General features: G+C 48.0%; 1 long non-coding RNA gene across 3 annotated transcripts; it reads right to left on the bottom strand.

Annotated features, from left to right (window-relative positions):
- Nucleotides 1–769: 769 nt before the first annotated feature.
- Nucleotides 770–15819, bottom strand: LOC121070955. 3 transcript variants are annotated; one of them, XR_005820316.1, is made up of 4 exons: nt 13539–15819; nt 6439–6554; nt 5408–5465; nt 770–4941 (listed from the first exon to the last, which is right to left on the bottom strand). It is a non-coding gene; the product is annotated as an uncharacterized LOC121070955 (long non-coding RNA). The 3 variants fall into 3 exon arrangements; XR_005820315.1 differs by having other exon boundaries at nt 13191–15819; XR_005820317.1 differs by lacking the exons at nt 6439–6554; nt 13539–15819 and adding an exon at nt 5627–5727.
- Nucleotides 15820–15839: the final 20 nt, after the last annotated feature.

A 15839-nucleotide genomic window follows, 5' to 3' on the forward strand; every position in this document is an offset into this window, starting at 1 on the left:
AGTTGTTTTCCTGAAGTAGAACTACTAGAGATATTAATAATATAGTTATGACAAATCCCGCAAACTGCCTACCACCCTTTTCTCCCACCGAAACCAGTGAGAGTGGAGGAGTGGAGTTCAGCGAATTATACCACTTGCCCAGTTAATAAACAATTTACCGAAGGATGCACAGTTTTGAAGTGCTCTGTAAACACATATTAATCAATCATTAGATAATTAAGATAATTCCCTGCTCTTTTTCCCCGGCACTCCCCAGTTGATAGATGTTCCTATAGCAACACAGCGGTACGGGGAATGCAGGGCTCGGCCAGGCAATGCTAGCGGAGGACCTTTGCTCTCCAGCCCTCCAAAAGTCACGCAGGGCAAGCGGAAGGGGGCTGTGAGAGGTGACATGCAGGAAGGAGGCTTTCAATTTTAATGGAGATTCTTGCGATGACAGTCTATGCAAATAGGTACATGAAAGAGGAGAGGAAACAGGCTGGGGGAAGGGGGGGAGAAATTAACCCTGGTTCGGATTTCAAAGCAAGCCGGGAATAATTTTTGTAGCTAAGAATAGTTGCAATCCACCTTGTTCGCCTTGGTCTCGGCCCTGCATAATCCTGACGTTCAGGGTCTGAAATTACAGCTGGGGGAGGGAGGCCCGTGCTGGCAGCCCAGGAAGCGCTGCTGCTGCCCAGGCCTCTCCGCCATCACCTTTATGGTTCCTTTGTGTCACCAAAGCCAGCGCCGAACAAAGGAGCAGGCCCTCTGCTTTCGCAGGGCCCTCGCAGTTGTTTTGCAAATGAGATTGCTTGATTGGAGAGCAAAATCAGAGATCTTTTGAAGCTGCTGCCCAGGAAAGGGGGAGGAGGGGCCCAGTCCTGCACAGCAAGCAGTAGGATCTGCCTGGTCGAGAATGAACCAGAGCAGCTTTTAGGTAAAATTCTTCAGGAACACCAGCAAGACCCGACAGCCGTCTCCAGAAAAGAAGAGGGTCTGCTAACATCCCGAGAGCAACTTCTGTTCTTATTTCAGCCCTCTCACCCTCGCTCCCCCTGGGGGCCAGCCAAGCCAGAGGCTGCCTGGGCCTCAGCCAGCGCCTCGAGCAGGCGAGCGGGGCTCCACAGCTTGTCCAGGGAGTGTGTGCTCCGGGGGGTCTGCTCCATCCCCACACTAAGGACTAAGTCCAGGGGACCAGCCTGCAGCCCTCTGGGGAGCTGATTGATGTAGATCTTGTCAACACCTATACAGGCGCTCGCTGGGAGACTTCCTCCTTTTTTGATCAGAAAACAGCTTCTGCACAATTAAAAAACGCCCTTGGGAAGATAGGGACACCGCTGAAATGAGATTGTGTTTTGTCAGGGGTGAACTGTCAGGGGTGAACTGCCCCCCACTTTTTCATTCTGGTTCAGTTCGACATCAAAATGAACTTTCCCGAAAAGGCCTCTGTTCTTTCCTGTGCATGGGGCCTTGTGGCTGAGCTACATTTACTGAGAACAACGTGGACCTTGCCCAAGCTTTATGGGAGCTGGGCAAAGCTCCCAGGGAGCACAGCCCAGAGGAGAGAATGGGACCCAAACCCAAGGAAACGGACTGCCTACTTTAATGTTAAGCAGACTTGAAATGAAACGTTTCATGTCAGTTCAACAAATTGAAACAAAACATTCCTACCTCAGAAACGTCAAAATGCTTCACTTTGATCCAAAAAATGTCAAAACAGAACATGTAGACATTTCTGAACATGACTGTTTTAATTCCAGGAAACAATTTTTTCCTATTTTTTTGCCCCAGTTTGTTCTGTTCTGGAAAACAGAAGCAGAAACTCAAAATTTCACATAGCTCTCCTTAGAGCTGTTTATCACAGGAGGGACTAATACTCTCTATATACGTATGTGTGCCTGAGCACTCTCACACTCACGCTGGGTACATCTGCTGTGCCTTTTCCAGGCTGGTTTCACCACCCACAGAGATGCCAGACCGGCAGCCCCATGGCCAGAGGACACCCTTCAGCCTGCAGGACATCCCAAGCATCTGGGCACGCCCAGTACAAGTGTTCTGTCACATACAGGAGGCAGCATCACTACTGGTGCTGTAGGATTCACACAAAAAAGCGGTCCTCCCTCCCAGCCAGGGCAGGTGTGGGTTTTGGTCTGAACTGTTTCAGACCAAATAGTTTATACTGCAAGTGTGAATCGTTTGAATAATCCCCTGCTTTGGGGAGCCATACTAAAAAGAGCGCTTGCTGAAAAAGAAGGATGTAGGAATTTGACAAACCACTTTAGTGCATTTTGATCAGTGAACTTAATTTCTGTTGCTGAGGATTATGGATCCTGTCCCCAGTGTGATTAACAGCACACTAATATGGAGAAAGGTGACCCATTCTGAATCAGGCAGTGCATGCCCAAGATGGACCCACAAGTCTACTTTTGCCTGTATAATCCTACCACCATACCTAGTAACAGTTTGACTGCCTTGTGTAGCCATAACTTACAGTATTGTTGCCTTCCAGCTGAAGGCTGCAAACACGGCTGTGTGTGTCACCGGCCCCTTGGAGAAAAGTGCTCCTCTTCTGCCAGAGCAAAAGCCAAAACAGAGAGTAAAGTCTTCCCCTGTGCTCCTCCATGAAATCATTTTAGCTGTTCTGTGTTTCCTATACACTTGAGATAAACCCCTTTTTCCCAAAAAGCCAGAAGACTTCCTGAATCGTTGTTTTGCACAGTCTTTCAGTGCTGACTCCCTCTCCATTATATATCCCCAACCAGGGTCCTGTCTTGTTTCTACAGTGTAAGGTGTCTGCACATGGGTACATGACGGCTCTCTTGCACTGGTGGGATAGTTCACATGGCCAGATTCTAGTCACATCCATCCTACCCCTCTGGATCAGGCTGGCCAGGACTTCTCCAGGGGTGATCCACACTCCTCTTCTGCCAGACTCTCGGTATTTGTTGCCCAGGTTTCCCCACTACAAGCCAGTCTTTGCCTGGTGCCTTCACCTGGGCAAACTTATCTATATTCTGATCTCTTCCTTTTGGGGGGAAAAAGATTCTTTTAAATATTTCCCAGTGGTCACTACTGCAAAAGCAGCAACTCTCATCGTCCCGGACATACGCTGTTGTGCCAGGAGATCTACTTCTCTCATTTTGTATAAATAACCCCTAATAATTCATTCTGCTAATTCCCTGCCTCTGCCCAACTTTTCCAAACTCATTCACCCTTTAAGGATGTAAAAATAAACTGCAGGAACAATTCATATTGCATCTACGGCTAAACAAACTCTCTTGGGTTCCACTGTTACCCAAATAGTACCCTCCAGACTCATTCCCTGTGGGTTGGCAGTAGATCAGCACTTGCAGGCTCTCTCAGAGGTTTGGATCTGATGCAAAATCTATCTTCTCTCTGAGTCCTTGCAGTGTCTTCATGAGGCTCCTGCAACAGCCTAAAAGAACATCCAGAAGGCCTTATCCATCACCGGGCTGTCCTGGGCTCCAAGAGGAGAGTGGATCTGAGATGGGCTGGCTTCCAGGTGATGATTGCTCCCACCTCCCAGTAACAGCTTGCAGCAGTCTTGCCAATTGCTGGGATATGTCCCTAAATATAGGAAGGTTTGGGGCTTTAAAATGTTATGTAGATGATTACGAGATCTTCCTTTTAGGGATAAAAGTGCAGTGACATTTCGTGGAAGCAGTATATCACCTTTGAGAACAAAAGCATGCATTGTTTAAAAATAAAGAATAACCACAGAAACAGAGGAAATCAGTACGTAGGTTATGTTCCAAAAGTCTCTCCAGTAAAGCTTCAGATGTGCACTGTTGCCATCATTCTCCTTGAAGACTATTTCAAGGCTGTACTAATATGTGGATCATGAGTGTGGCTGTTACCATGGGCACATATCTAATCAAATGGATCCTAATTATGTATATTACCCAATTTGGCACGTTGAGAGTGCTTCAGTGATGATTCTTCTGCTTGTCTGACAAATAACATGATTATTCAGTAAGCTGCATATGTTTTAATGTTGTATTTTTGTTCTTTGATAAGAAACTGTCTAACTAACCAAAAGTGCTTTTCACTTACAAAGGCATAGCTAATATTAGCAACCAGATTCAATTCATTATGTTTAATAAGCTAATAAATATATTTAAGACTTCTTGTGCTATACTCAGTCACCTTTAGAAAACACTTTATCATTAGTCATTAGCAATGAAATGGTCTCTTCTTTTCAAGGATGAGAGCACTTTTAAAACTTCAGTTTAAGATTATAAATTACAATGCAACTCACTAAAAATAGATTTTAAAATTGATGTTTGTCTTTAGCTTTAAGATGGAAAACAGATTCTTTATATAAGTCTTGGATTTATGGGAGAAACAAGGAATTTTTCAGGAACAAGTCAAAGAGAAGTTGGTGTCCATTACCTTCACAATATGAAAAAAAGTGTAAAAGATTGCTGTTTCTCCCACATTACCACAATGCTCCCTGGCACAAGCAGAAAACAAAGCTTTTCCTGTGACACCCACTGAAGGATGGAGTTGCTGGCAGGACAGTGGGACAGGTAATGACAGAGGCTGTAGAGCTCAACCATGCTTTAAATCATCTGAGACAACAAGCTGGGAGATCAGGTGGGAGCCTGTCAAACTTGTGTCAGCAGGAGTCGAGCTTTTTGGGACATGAGCTGCATACAGCGTCTCACTTTCCTTCTCTGTCTTTCTGCCAAGTCTTTACTCACATAATTTGCTCCTAAATATATTTGGAGAAAGGACAGAGGAAGGTCCCCCTGGAGTTTCCATCCCCATCATGCCCACACAGCCACCAGAAGGCCATGCAGTGCTCAGGTTTTAGCAGCTCTTCCTTCCCCTTTTCTGTACACTGAAAGGATAATGCAAGGAGAAAGGGAGCTTGTAAATCATCTCAGGTGACCAGAAACACACCATCTTCTCTTCTTTTCTTCCTATGACACCTGAAGTCTGAAAGAGACAAATGTGTGAAGTGCAGAGTTCAAATGGTAGGCATAGGAATGAAGCTAACTGTTGAGCTACAAGGGGACTGGCATAACTGAATAGGAAACCACCCAAACCGTGAAGCTTCTAGTTAAAACTAACAATAGAAAATCATCATTTGTCAGAGATGATGACAAGTGGATTAGATCATAGTAAGAAGACTGAGGATGTAGCCATATGATGCCCAGATAAGAAATCATAAATATAGCAGCAGGTTGGCTTTGGGCAAATTCTTTTGAAAACCCTGAAGAAAACCCACTGGTGAGTCCAGCTGCTGGTCAGAGAAAAGAAGAGGATCCTCTACCCTTGACACCCCAGTGTGGGTGGGTGAAAGAGGTGAAGGAGCCCCCTGTCAGTGCCTGTTGCCCACTGGTGTCAGCATGGGTACCCAGCTCCAGTCACCAGATGGGTGGCCCAGGAGAGCAGGACTTACCTGGTGTGGCTGTGGCGGGTTGAGAGGTGGGTCAGTGAGCTCCAGCAGGTCAATTCACCTGTGAATAAGCCAGTATAATTTGAGTTTGTGTAGCTGTTGCTGTAACACTTAGTTTAAATGTTGTTTGTGTATAATTGAAGCATTAGTAACAAAATACACAGTAGAAGCTGGAATATTGGTTTACATGGTAAAGGATGGTATTGTAACATTCAATAGTACCCATGCTGGTTGCCATCCAATTCAGCCAGCAGTCTCTGTGCTAATAAATATTTAAGTTCCCAGCTTCACTTGCTCTGTGACACCAGACACCAGGAGACTAAATAAGTCCTCCCCTCCCTCCCCCAGCCCCCACATCATTAAAAATAATTAAACTCTTCTCCTGTGGTGTCCAGGTGTCAGAAGACACCTGGTAAGTCTCACCTCTAACCACCCGTGGATGCAAGGATGGCAGCACTGCAGCTCCTGCCGGTGGGGCAGCCTGGCCTGGCCGAGCTCCCCAGGGCACAGCAGGGAGCCACAAGTTAATCAGCAGTGCCCTGCCGTAGGTCAGCACGCGGAGCTATCTGCGTTCTCCAGTGTTTGTCATTTTCCATCAGACTCCATTTTCCTCCCAAATCTCTTTGGTGTACCAATTAATCCAGAGGGTTTTCATTTACTCAGGCCGTCTAAACCAGCAATATGCTAATACCCCCCACAATCACTGCCAACAGCTCGTAATGCATTTTAACTGCTCTTCGGCCTTTGATGTGTTAGCCTTCTGGGCAACATTATCATTACCCTTTATATACCTCCGTAGGTGAATGCAGTCCTGTACAGCGGCTCGCATATGCTAACTGAGAGCCAGGGTTTGTTTGTGCCTGAAATAAAGTGTGTTGTCCTACAAATCCTGCAAGAATTGTTCCATTTTTGTTAGTAAAACCCCAAACAAGCTGCTGACCCAGAATAAAAGACAATAATATCCTGGGAGATCTTATTTTCAAGTGGATGAGCAAATATAGTGAGGAAAAGGACAAACCGAAAGAGGCCTTTACCTGGGGAGCAATGCTGCGATAGGAAGCCTCAGTGGTGGAAAGGAATTCTGGTACGAGTCTGAGTGTAGACAGCATGCCAGCACAAGCTGGTAGTGTGCCTTGCATACGTGCACGTGCTGTAAATAAAAATGCTGCTTTAGCTGAAGCACCGGATACAGCTAGATTCAGGGAAATATAAGGGGCAATTTGTAGGGAGCCGGGGGCATGCATTCTTCACAACTTTGGAGCCATTTACGGTTTTGAGGGCTCTCTTAATGGAAATAGTTACAATTGCATTTCTCAGGGAACATAAATCAGCATGGGTGGCGTCAGGCTGACAATTTGGAAGGGCGCTCAGCCCAGCTCGGAAACTGTGAAAGCATTGAAAGGTCTGAAAGCTTAGTCTGAGATCGTACAGGTTAGCCAAGGTCATTTTACAAAGGCCACATGATTCACAGGTGCTTACAGCGGGTGGGTGGTGAAACAAGCTCCCCAGAACAAGCTACTTTTGTGGGAAAAGATGGATACCCGATGCAAATACGGGTGCGCACAGTGGGGTCCATGGAAGGTGGAGCAGAGTCATTTCTAAGGAGGGCTGTCAGAGTCAGTGTGAGAAAAGGTGTCTGCCCCTGGTACTGTGTCCCTGAGCCATCCAGCGAGAAGGATGCTGCCCTTGCCCAGCCAGGCTGCAGGCTGCAGACTGCTCTACTGATCCTGCCATGTTCTCTGACACAAGGGGTTCAATGGCTCCCCCAGGCCTCATGGTCAACCTGTATCCACACAGCAAAGCCCTATCCTCCAGAGGGCTGTCTGTCCTTGGCGGCAGTGTCCCCTCTCTTCCTCCACCTTCTCTAGCAGCCCTCACACAAGGGGACCTCGGGCTTCAACGCTGCCAGCGCTGGGCCTGCTTTCAAGCAGCACGGCGGGCACTGAACAATAGGCCGCCATGTTGAGGCAGCTAGAGCCCACAGTGCGCCTGACAGCACAGCAGAAAATACTGTGGCGGGGCACAGCCCTCACGTACAAAGCCGACAGGCCCCTGAGAATTCATTGTGAAGCAGCCACTGACGCGCACAGCTAGCGCTGAGGAACACAAACTGTGCTTTCTAAAAATATAAAAGCGCGGTGCCCGAGGGAGGGCAGCTCGGGGCAGGAGAAGCGGGGGGAAGAAGCCGTCTCTGTCACCCCATCCTTGCAGGGTTTTCCAGGCTTCCCTTGGGCAGCCTCATGCTGTGGGCTGGGGGAGATTCAGAAAAACAGATGCTGCGGGAGGGCATGGCATGCCCACAGTCTGCCTCAGTGCCATACAAGTGAGCCCCAGGTGGAGAGAGTCTCGTTCTTTGTGAGCCCGCAGGGGAAGTTACATCCCTCTGCCAGGTTTTGGAGGTAGGATATAAGCTCTCCCAGCAAAGCTGTGGATTTGCAGAAGACCTGGCAGCTCTGAAACATGTGGCCAGACACACCTACACCGGACAGCCAGGTGTCTGCCACTGGCTGCCCTTTCCAAGCCCACAGATATGGCAGATGAAGAGTGCTCCTCAGCCTCCCGTGCTGCACAAGGGAGTGAATCCCACTGCTGGGCTCTGCTCTGAGCCCCCAGGAGTCGCTTGGTAGTGAGGCGGTGGATCCTTCCTTCCGTCACTCTTTTGCGGCAGGAAGGAGATGATGCTGCACCTGGGGAAACTGCCTGGAAACTCACAGCTGCCCCACTCAGGTACCCAGGGCTCCATAGGACCCGACATGAGGGATGTGCTGCCCCATCCCACACAGGGAGGTGTGGATGCAGAAAGTGCCCAGTCTGCAAATGCAGAAACGGTTAAAGTTGCTGGTAAATAAAACTTGCAGAAGAAAAACATGGTCTGGGCAAAGAAAAGCATCCTTTCCAGCACTGCCAACCCCACATACTCAAAAATTATGCATCAGACTCCAGAGAATCACAGCTTAAGAATCACAAGGGTTTTTGTTCTGGTTTTTAGAGAAAATTATAAATGTTTGAGCTTCTCCTAATTGCGCTCTGGTTTCTTGAACTTTATGATTACATTTTCAAACTTTTCTCCAAATCCCTGAGGGCTACAAACTTCTACATTTTTATTATAAAATAAAGTTGAGAACCTCACCTAATGCCCAGAGCTTTGGGGCAAACAGCAAGATCAAAAGACTTATGCTAAAATGAGGAGAATAGGAAATACTAGAGATCTCAAGAACGAAAACCCTGCAATATACGTGCCTCTTGCCATTTTTTTCTCTACTGTTGCGCAAAAAGCTTTTAGAAGATATTTTGCTGTCTCAAAAAACATCGCATTGCTTAACTGCATTTTTTGCCAACTTTAAGAGCAGGTCTTCAGTAACATTTTGCCTCTGAGAACAGCATTGCTTGCAGCAAAGAGGCACAGAAAAGTTAAGCCAGGGGCAGCAGCCTCAATTTTATCAGGGACACAGAAGCACAATGTTCCCAAAACATGTTGTATACTATGCACTACTGTTCAGGGAGCTGGGAAGGTTCAGAAACATTATCCAAGGTCAAACCCAGACCTGACATGCAATTTTTAGCCTGGTCCACACCTCCTTTGCAGAGCAGAAACGTATTGCCAGAAAGTGGCAGGTGGGTGCCATCCAACTTACTTTTTTCATTTCCTACAGCACTGAAAGACCTGCCATATGTCTTTCCAGGGATACCTGTATTAGGGGTTAGATAACTGTGATAAATGTATCAGTCAGTGAGGAGCTCAGTGATCCTCCAAGATTAAAGGCCAATCTGAGTGCAGACTCAGTACTATGCCTCTTGAAAGGGTCTGGCTTGTAGCAACCTGATTATCGATCGCTGTCTGTAAGAGAACGTGATACTCTCTTGTGCACTGGTCTCGTTAGCTTTATTTACCACGACACTTCCTGAAACATCCTCTTGTAGATATAATGGCTTCCTTTGTTTGCTGTCAGAATGAACTAATGGAAATAAAAACACGCTGCTAATAATTGTGTCCTGCTATAATTAAAGCAAGACAAAAGCATTGCACTGCTGGGTTTGGCTTGCCGTTGCCTGGGTGCTTGTACAAGACCTAGCACAGGGGGTGACCACAGGAGCAGCAACAACCAAAAGACAACAGTGCCTAATTCATTTAGGGAACTCGAAGCCACAAGGTTTCCATCAGCCCAGAAACTCAGCAAAATATCCAGGAGGACAAGGAATACATTTGGATAGCCAGAGTATCCACAGGATGTGGAAACAACACTCCTCAGGCTCCAGCGTTTAACTTGGGTATTTATTAATGGGAGCAATAAGAGACTTTGTCCATTAGCAGGTCAGTCAGTCCATCACTGTCTGATAAGGATTCGCTTCCCTCAGTTTCTAAAATAAGTCACGGTGGCCAGAGACAGGTCAGAGGATGGATGTGCCTTATTCCTTTAGCACAGTTGGGCAAGATATGAGGCTCTCCTTTCCTTTTACACAAAGAAGCAGGCACAAACCCAGTGGAGATCAGCCTGTCTTTGAACAGCAGGGCTGTCAGCCACAGGCACGCACCTTTGCTGGTGTGCAGACAGGAGCCAGCTCCCTGGAGCATTCCTGACAAAGTTTGGCACACGTGGGCCTAAGGAGCTGCAGAAGGTGAAGATGGATGGCAAAGTACACAAATAAGCAAGGGGTTTTCAAGAGCCTGCTTGAACTTTGAAAAGTTCATGGTTCATCGGCACTGTGCAGAAAGGCCAGGAGTTCAGGAGGGAGGCAACAGGGCTTTAGCAGGATGGTGCACATCAGCTGCACATCAGGGCTGGGGCACTGAGCTTCCCTTGGACCAAAGGATACACCATCACACCAGGCTCCCAGCCTTCCCAGCATTACATCAAGGCACAGTGGAGCCCAGTACCACATCTCCCATCCTCTAGGGTCTTCATCCTCACCACACCACCAGGAAGCAAAACATGCCTTCAGTCCCTGCCTGTAGGGGTGGAACGAGGGCAGAAATTTGCTTTCCTAATGTTCCTGATGTCCTAAGGCAAGGGAAAGCAAGGAAATAGGTCCAGCTCGCTTCTCCCACAAGCAAACAGCATAACCCTCTGCTTGTCCTACCTTCTTGGTCTGAATCAGGGCCCCATAGCAATGGGTGCAAGTTTAAGACAAAGGGAATGACAACAGTGGGGGAAAACAGCAACTCTCTCCCAAAATCCGAACTAGAAAGCGGTGACATAACTATGTCACTGAGTTCTCTCAAAGCTTGCCTTGTAAACAAACAGATCCTCCTTTGCTTTTTCCCCTATCTGAAGTCCCTACACCCTCGCTGCGCTAATGGTCAGTAACGCTGCATGCCCTCCTGATGGCTTAATGCCATGTTTCTGCTGCCTGTAGATTTAGTCAGGATTCCTTAGCAACATCAAGAAGCCAAACCAGAAGAAACCCTTCGGTAACTGGAAAGGGTTATGCTCATCTTATTAAGCTCAGATTGCTTCAGGACCTTTCCCCTCCCCACCCCACACAGGGGACAGTGATAAAGCAGGGAGCAAGCTCTAGACTGACCCAGGCTGTCTGCTCAGTGACTTTCTCAGCCCTGAGCCTTATGAGCAAGTGCAGTGTGGCTGCAACAGTTATTTTTGCCTTGTGGGGAAATCTCTGCTGTGAAGCTCATGCATCCTCTTCTCAAAGCACCTAATGTGCCAATGAGAGAGGGGAAAGTCTGATCTAATACAAGCAATCTACAGCTTTGCTGCGAAGACTGCGAGTAGCCACAAGAGTAAGAAAGAACAGAGACAGTGTCTTCAGACACCACTGTCAGTGATGCAAAGATGCCAAAGGAGCATACAAGAATCAGACAAAGCCATGAACTCTGCAGTGGCACCAGCAATTTCATCCTTATTAGCCCTGTAACTCCTATAAGTATCCTGCAAAGGCACTGAGGAGCGTGGCATGCTCCCACATGGTGCTCTCCTACTAACTGAGCAGTTTAAATCTATGGAAATAGAACTTGAGCACAATCTACCCTGATGAAATTATTTAAAATGTAAGCTTGGATACAAATGAAGCACACTTACTTCAGGTCAAGGCAAAATTGACCTTCACAGGTGAAAGGCATCTACAGCTAGAAGATAGACAAGAGACCAGGGAACCTTTTGTCACCCAGATCATCTCTCCCAAGCTCATACTACAATGGCTGGTCAACTGACCCACAGAAAACACAGGATTTTCTGCAAAGTCATAGCCCAGCATAGGTCAGAAGAATGGCAGAAAAGGCTTGTTTTTCCCATGAAAATGAGAGCAATAATCAAAGCTATATGGATCAGACAGAGGCTTAAGGAAGGTCCTGATGGCCTGCCAACAGCATTTTACCAAAATCTGAAGGAAACTTAAGCTGTTAAATATTTATGAAGCTGTCTTTTACATCTGGTCCCTAAGGAAACGAAACAGTCAAGATCAACTAGACCCACTAATTACGTAGTTAACAAGTGACTACAATAGACAATAAGCAATATCTTGGGGAAAAATAAACATCACGGAAACAAACGGGCTTCCTACACTCTGCGTAATCGCCCCCCCCACCAGAGGCCTGTCTTTGGGGTAAGCCTGCTCAATGCCACCCTTCCTGTGGGCAGGGGCAGCCAGCCAGGATGTCCCTCCACAGGTGGGGACACATTGGTGGCACAGGTGTTCTCCTCGCCCCACCCCAAGTGCAGGCCTCCACGGCTGATGTGCCTCATGCCCTTGGGATTGGTTTCTCCAGAGCTCCCTGGACTCTGAGGACATAAGCATAAGCAATGCCCACCTGACCACCAAGCTCAAATTTACAGTGAATTCCCTAAAATGGAGAAGAGGCATAGGAGTTAGCTGGTTTTTCACTGCTGATCAGCTGAGCTGCTGAGCACTCCCCGGGCCCCCACAAGAGACAAAGCCATCAGGAACATCACAGGAGGGTGCACAGTACCCTCCTCCGCCTGCTTAAAATAAGTGTCACCAAAGCAGACAGATGCTGGCGCTGTGTCTCAGCAGGCACTAATTTAGCCCATACGCAGCACTCTTACATCATTTGTTCTGGGCAGAGCTAATTGCAAAATTAATTATTTTCCTATCAAACAAAATTGTGTGAGAGGTTTTTTGTTGTTTTTTTTTCTTTTAATCCTGATAGATGCTAAACAGGATTTGAACCAACACAAACAACACTGGCTCCTGCTGGCACTCAGAGAAGTGCTGTGGGGCAGAGCCAGCAAATGCCCAGCACTGGAACTCATGGCGCAGCCACCAGGACGGCACGGGGACACCCCGCCATGGGACACAGGGTATTAGACCATGTGCTGTGGGATGCCATCACAGACACAGCTGGTCAGTGAGTCTCTGATGGCACGCCCCAGTAGCTGGGAGAGGCCTCCATGGTGTGGTGCCAACCACTCGGACCAGGCCCCTCTCCAGCCCCCCTCACCCTGCCAGCCCCCCAGCATAGAGACACGGCGGGACCCAGCACAGGGGTGAGGAGAAGGGAGCACGGCCCTCATCCTGGCATCAATTGCCCCAGCTCATGGTGGCTTGTGCCTATTTATAGGAGGCCCTACTTGAGCATGGGGCTGGACCAGACAAACTGCAGAGGTTCCATCCAACCTCAACCATTCTGTGATCCTGCAATGGTTTCCATCTCAGGACAAGCCTGATCGATTTGTTCTCGTTACTCGCTATCCATCAGAGTAGAATCAGACATAAACAGGCTTAATCACCACCCCAGACACACAATTTTCCTTGTGTTGAGCCAGACCAAACTGCAGGCAGCAGCTGCTAGTCACACAACTCAGAGACCTACCCTGCGTGCATTTATGAATAAGCCCAAGGCAACCAGCATTTGAGCAACCCAAAAGGCTGGGAAGGAGACACAAAACCAGGTCAGCTTCTGCTTTAATTATGACAGGAGCTTCTGGAGAAAAACGGTGGCTCTTATTGTTTTTAAAGAGCTAAAGGTACCTAGATTTTAATTGGGAAGCCAGGTGGGCTGCATCACCCAGATGATGATAACAGAAGTGAACTGTGGCCTTGGGGAGCCACAGCTGGAACAAATCATGGCAAGGAGTGATTTCTCCTGCAGAAACCCATCCTCTTCAAGCCTGATGGCCACTCCAGCACTGGGCAGACACAGCTGCAAGGGTAACCCTACCTCAGGACAGGCTGCTCCAGTCCTTTGGCATTCCTGTGGTCAGATGGGTGCTGACCCACCACGAGCATCCTCCTGAACAAAAGGACAACACTCAGCAGCTGGGGGGGGAGAATGAAGAAACAATGATATAACAAAGGCTCAGGAGGCTGTTTCTGGCACTAAATGGAGCCAGACACCTTAAAACCCCACAGAAAAATAAACAGTTAAGCATATAACTGTACAGCAAGTAAACCTTACATGAGCAAAGTATGGGCACCCAGATGCCCAGGTCACATCTCAGACTGTGGGCCAACATAGTGTGAAATCTGGCACAAATCACATCACCACCAGTCTTATTGGGCACATCTGCTGAAGTATGGCTTTTGGGCAACAACTGGGCTGAGTTCAAGTTATGTTAAATTCTGTAAAAACACAGAAGAAATAACAGCCCCAGCTGCAAATTAGAAAACTGGACCTCGGCTCCCCACCAGTGAAAGAGGCATGAGAGCCTCTTCATATTTGTCAAGTAAATTTATGAAGCTGCATTATGAAAGCATAAAGCACTGACACCATTGGTGTCTTTAAAAAAAAAAAAAACTCTACAAGACAGATCATGCTGAGCTCCAACAAGAAGCCTGCAAACTTCTGTATGGTTTGCTTTCTGAATATCACCTTTAGTGCCTCAGGCTTGTCAAACATCCTGTGACACCCAGTATATTAGACCATACCCCTGAATCTGGGAGTATCTGACAATAAAAAAAAAAAAAAAATAGGTCCAAGCGATGGCACCTACGGTGAGACTTTGTTGTTTTATGAGGGCTTTTATCCTCGGAGAGCAATCTGGCTCTGGGCATGCAACCACTGCCCTCAAGTGGCCTGAGCTGCACAGAACCTCACCGTGCAGAGAAAGCTACTTGGGCACATTTGAGCTGTGAGAAAAATAGAGAACATTCATTCACAGAGCATTTAGAAATTTACCCTTTAAGAGCTGAGTCCAGAAAAATGGACAAAAAAAATGGTCAAAAGCCACTGGGTGGCTGCTGCTGGCCCCTCCATTTGGCTCCTCCGAGGTCAAAGCCTGCTCTGTGCCCCGCTAGACAACGTGGAAATCTTTCCTCCAACCTTTCTGCTCCATCTCCAGGCACCCTTCTGGGCACCAGCAGGTCCCAGGTCCCACCGCAGTGAGCAGCAGCTTCAGAGCCACAATGCGGCTCTTCGGCCAAGACCAACTGCCAGCACCCAGCTCCAGTGCCTGTGTAAAACAACCGGACATCTCCAGCGTGAATCAGAGTGAAATAATGATGCTCGTTTATTCTGCCTCTCTCAACCAGTCTCTCCCTTGCTTCCCGTGGCGTTTCGTGCTTTAGCTACTGGGAACGAGCAGGAACACTTGAAGAGCAAACAACTAGCAGGCATTTTTTTAATTACTGGAGTAGTTGAAGCATTCTTCTACAGTCCTGCAAAGACAAAGGGTGAGGGTGTTACAACATCGTCATTTTAAAACGTTGAGCAGCGCTGAGCTGGCAGGGGGAGGTCTGGGTGCTGCGTAGGCAGCGACACTTCAAAACCACTTAGCTGCTTGACTTGACCCTTCTTGCATCTCCTGACAACATTCAGCAGACAGCTAAAAGGCCAACACTGTGAAAACAAACATTTCGAGAGGCTGCATGGGGATCTGGGCGGGGGGGAAGAAAGGGAAGGGAGGGAGAAAAAGAGAGGCAATTGCTGGGCACTTTGCTCCTGCATTTTCTGCTAGTTCCTAGGGCCTTGCTGACACACAATACCTGGGCAGCACCTACATTATCCTAGGAACCTTGCAGCTGCCCAAAGCAAAATGAAATGCATGCAGTGTAGCAGGCCACCCCCTCTCGCTTACTTGGCCAGGGCCCTAGAAAGGTGGCTGGGTGTCCCTCTTTGCCTCACCATTGACACAGAGGCCTCTGAGAGCAGCACCGTAGGCACTAATGGCAAGGCTGCAGGAGAAGCCATGGACACACAGAGATGCTGGTGGCTCCTGGTGTGGCTCCATCCTGCTGTGGGCACTCCTCCTCCCAGCCTGATCAGGGATGCCATGCTAGGCTACAGAGCTATTGTTGGTTGTTTTCCGGGCTGGCTCCCAGCCTAGAAAACAAAGTTCCCAACCCAAAGCGAGTGGGGAACACGGGGAGGGCTGCTCTGCCATTCCTTCCTGCTGCCAGTGGCGTTTCCAGAGCAATGGGACTGGAGAGGTCAGGCCCGCGGAGCTCCTGGATGAATACGGGTGACGAGGACGTCCCTGAAGTGTGCAGAGCAGCATTATAATGACCTTCAGCAAAGGGATTA

The sequence above is a fragment of the Cygnus olor genome, chromosome 5 (genome assembly GCF_009769625.2).
Source record: "Cygnus olor isolate bCygOlo1 chromosome 5, bCygOlo1.pri.v2, whole genome shotgun sequence".
Lineage (NCBI taxonomy): Eukaryota > Metazoa > Chordata > Aves > Anseriformes > Anatidae > Cygnus > Cygnus olor.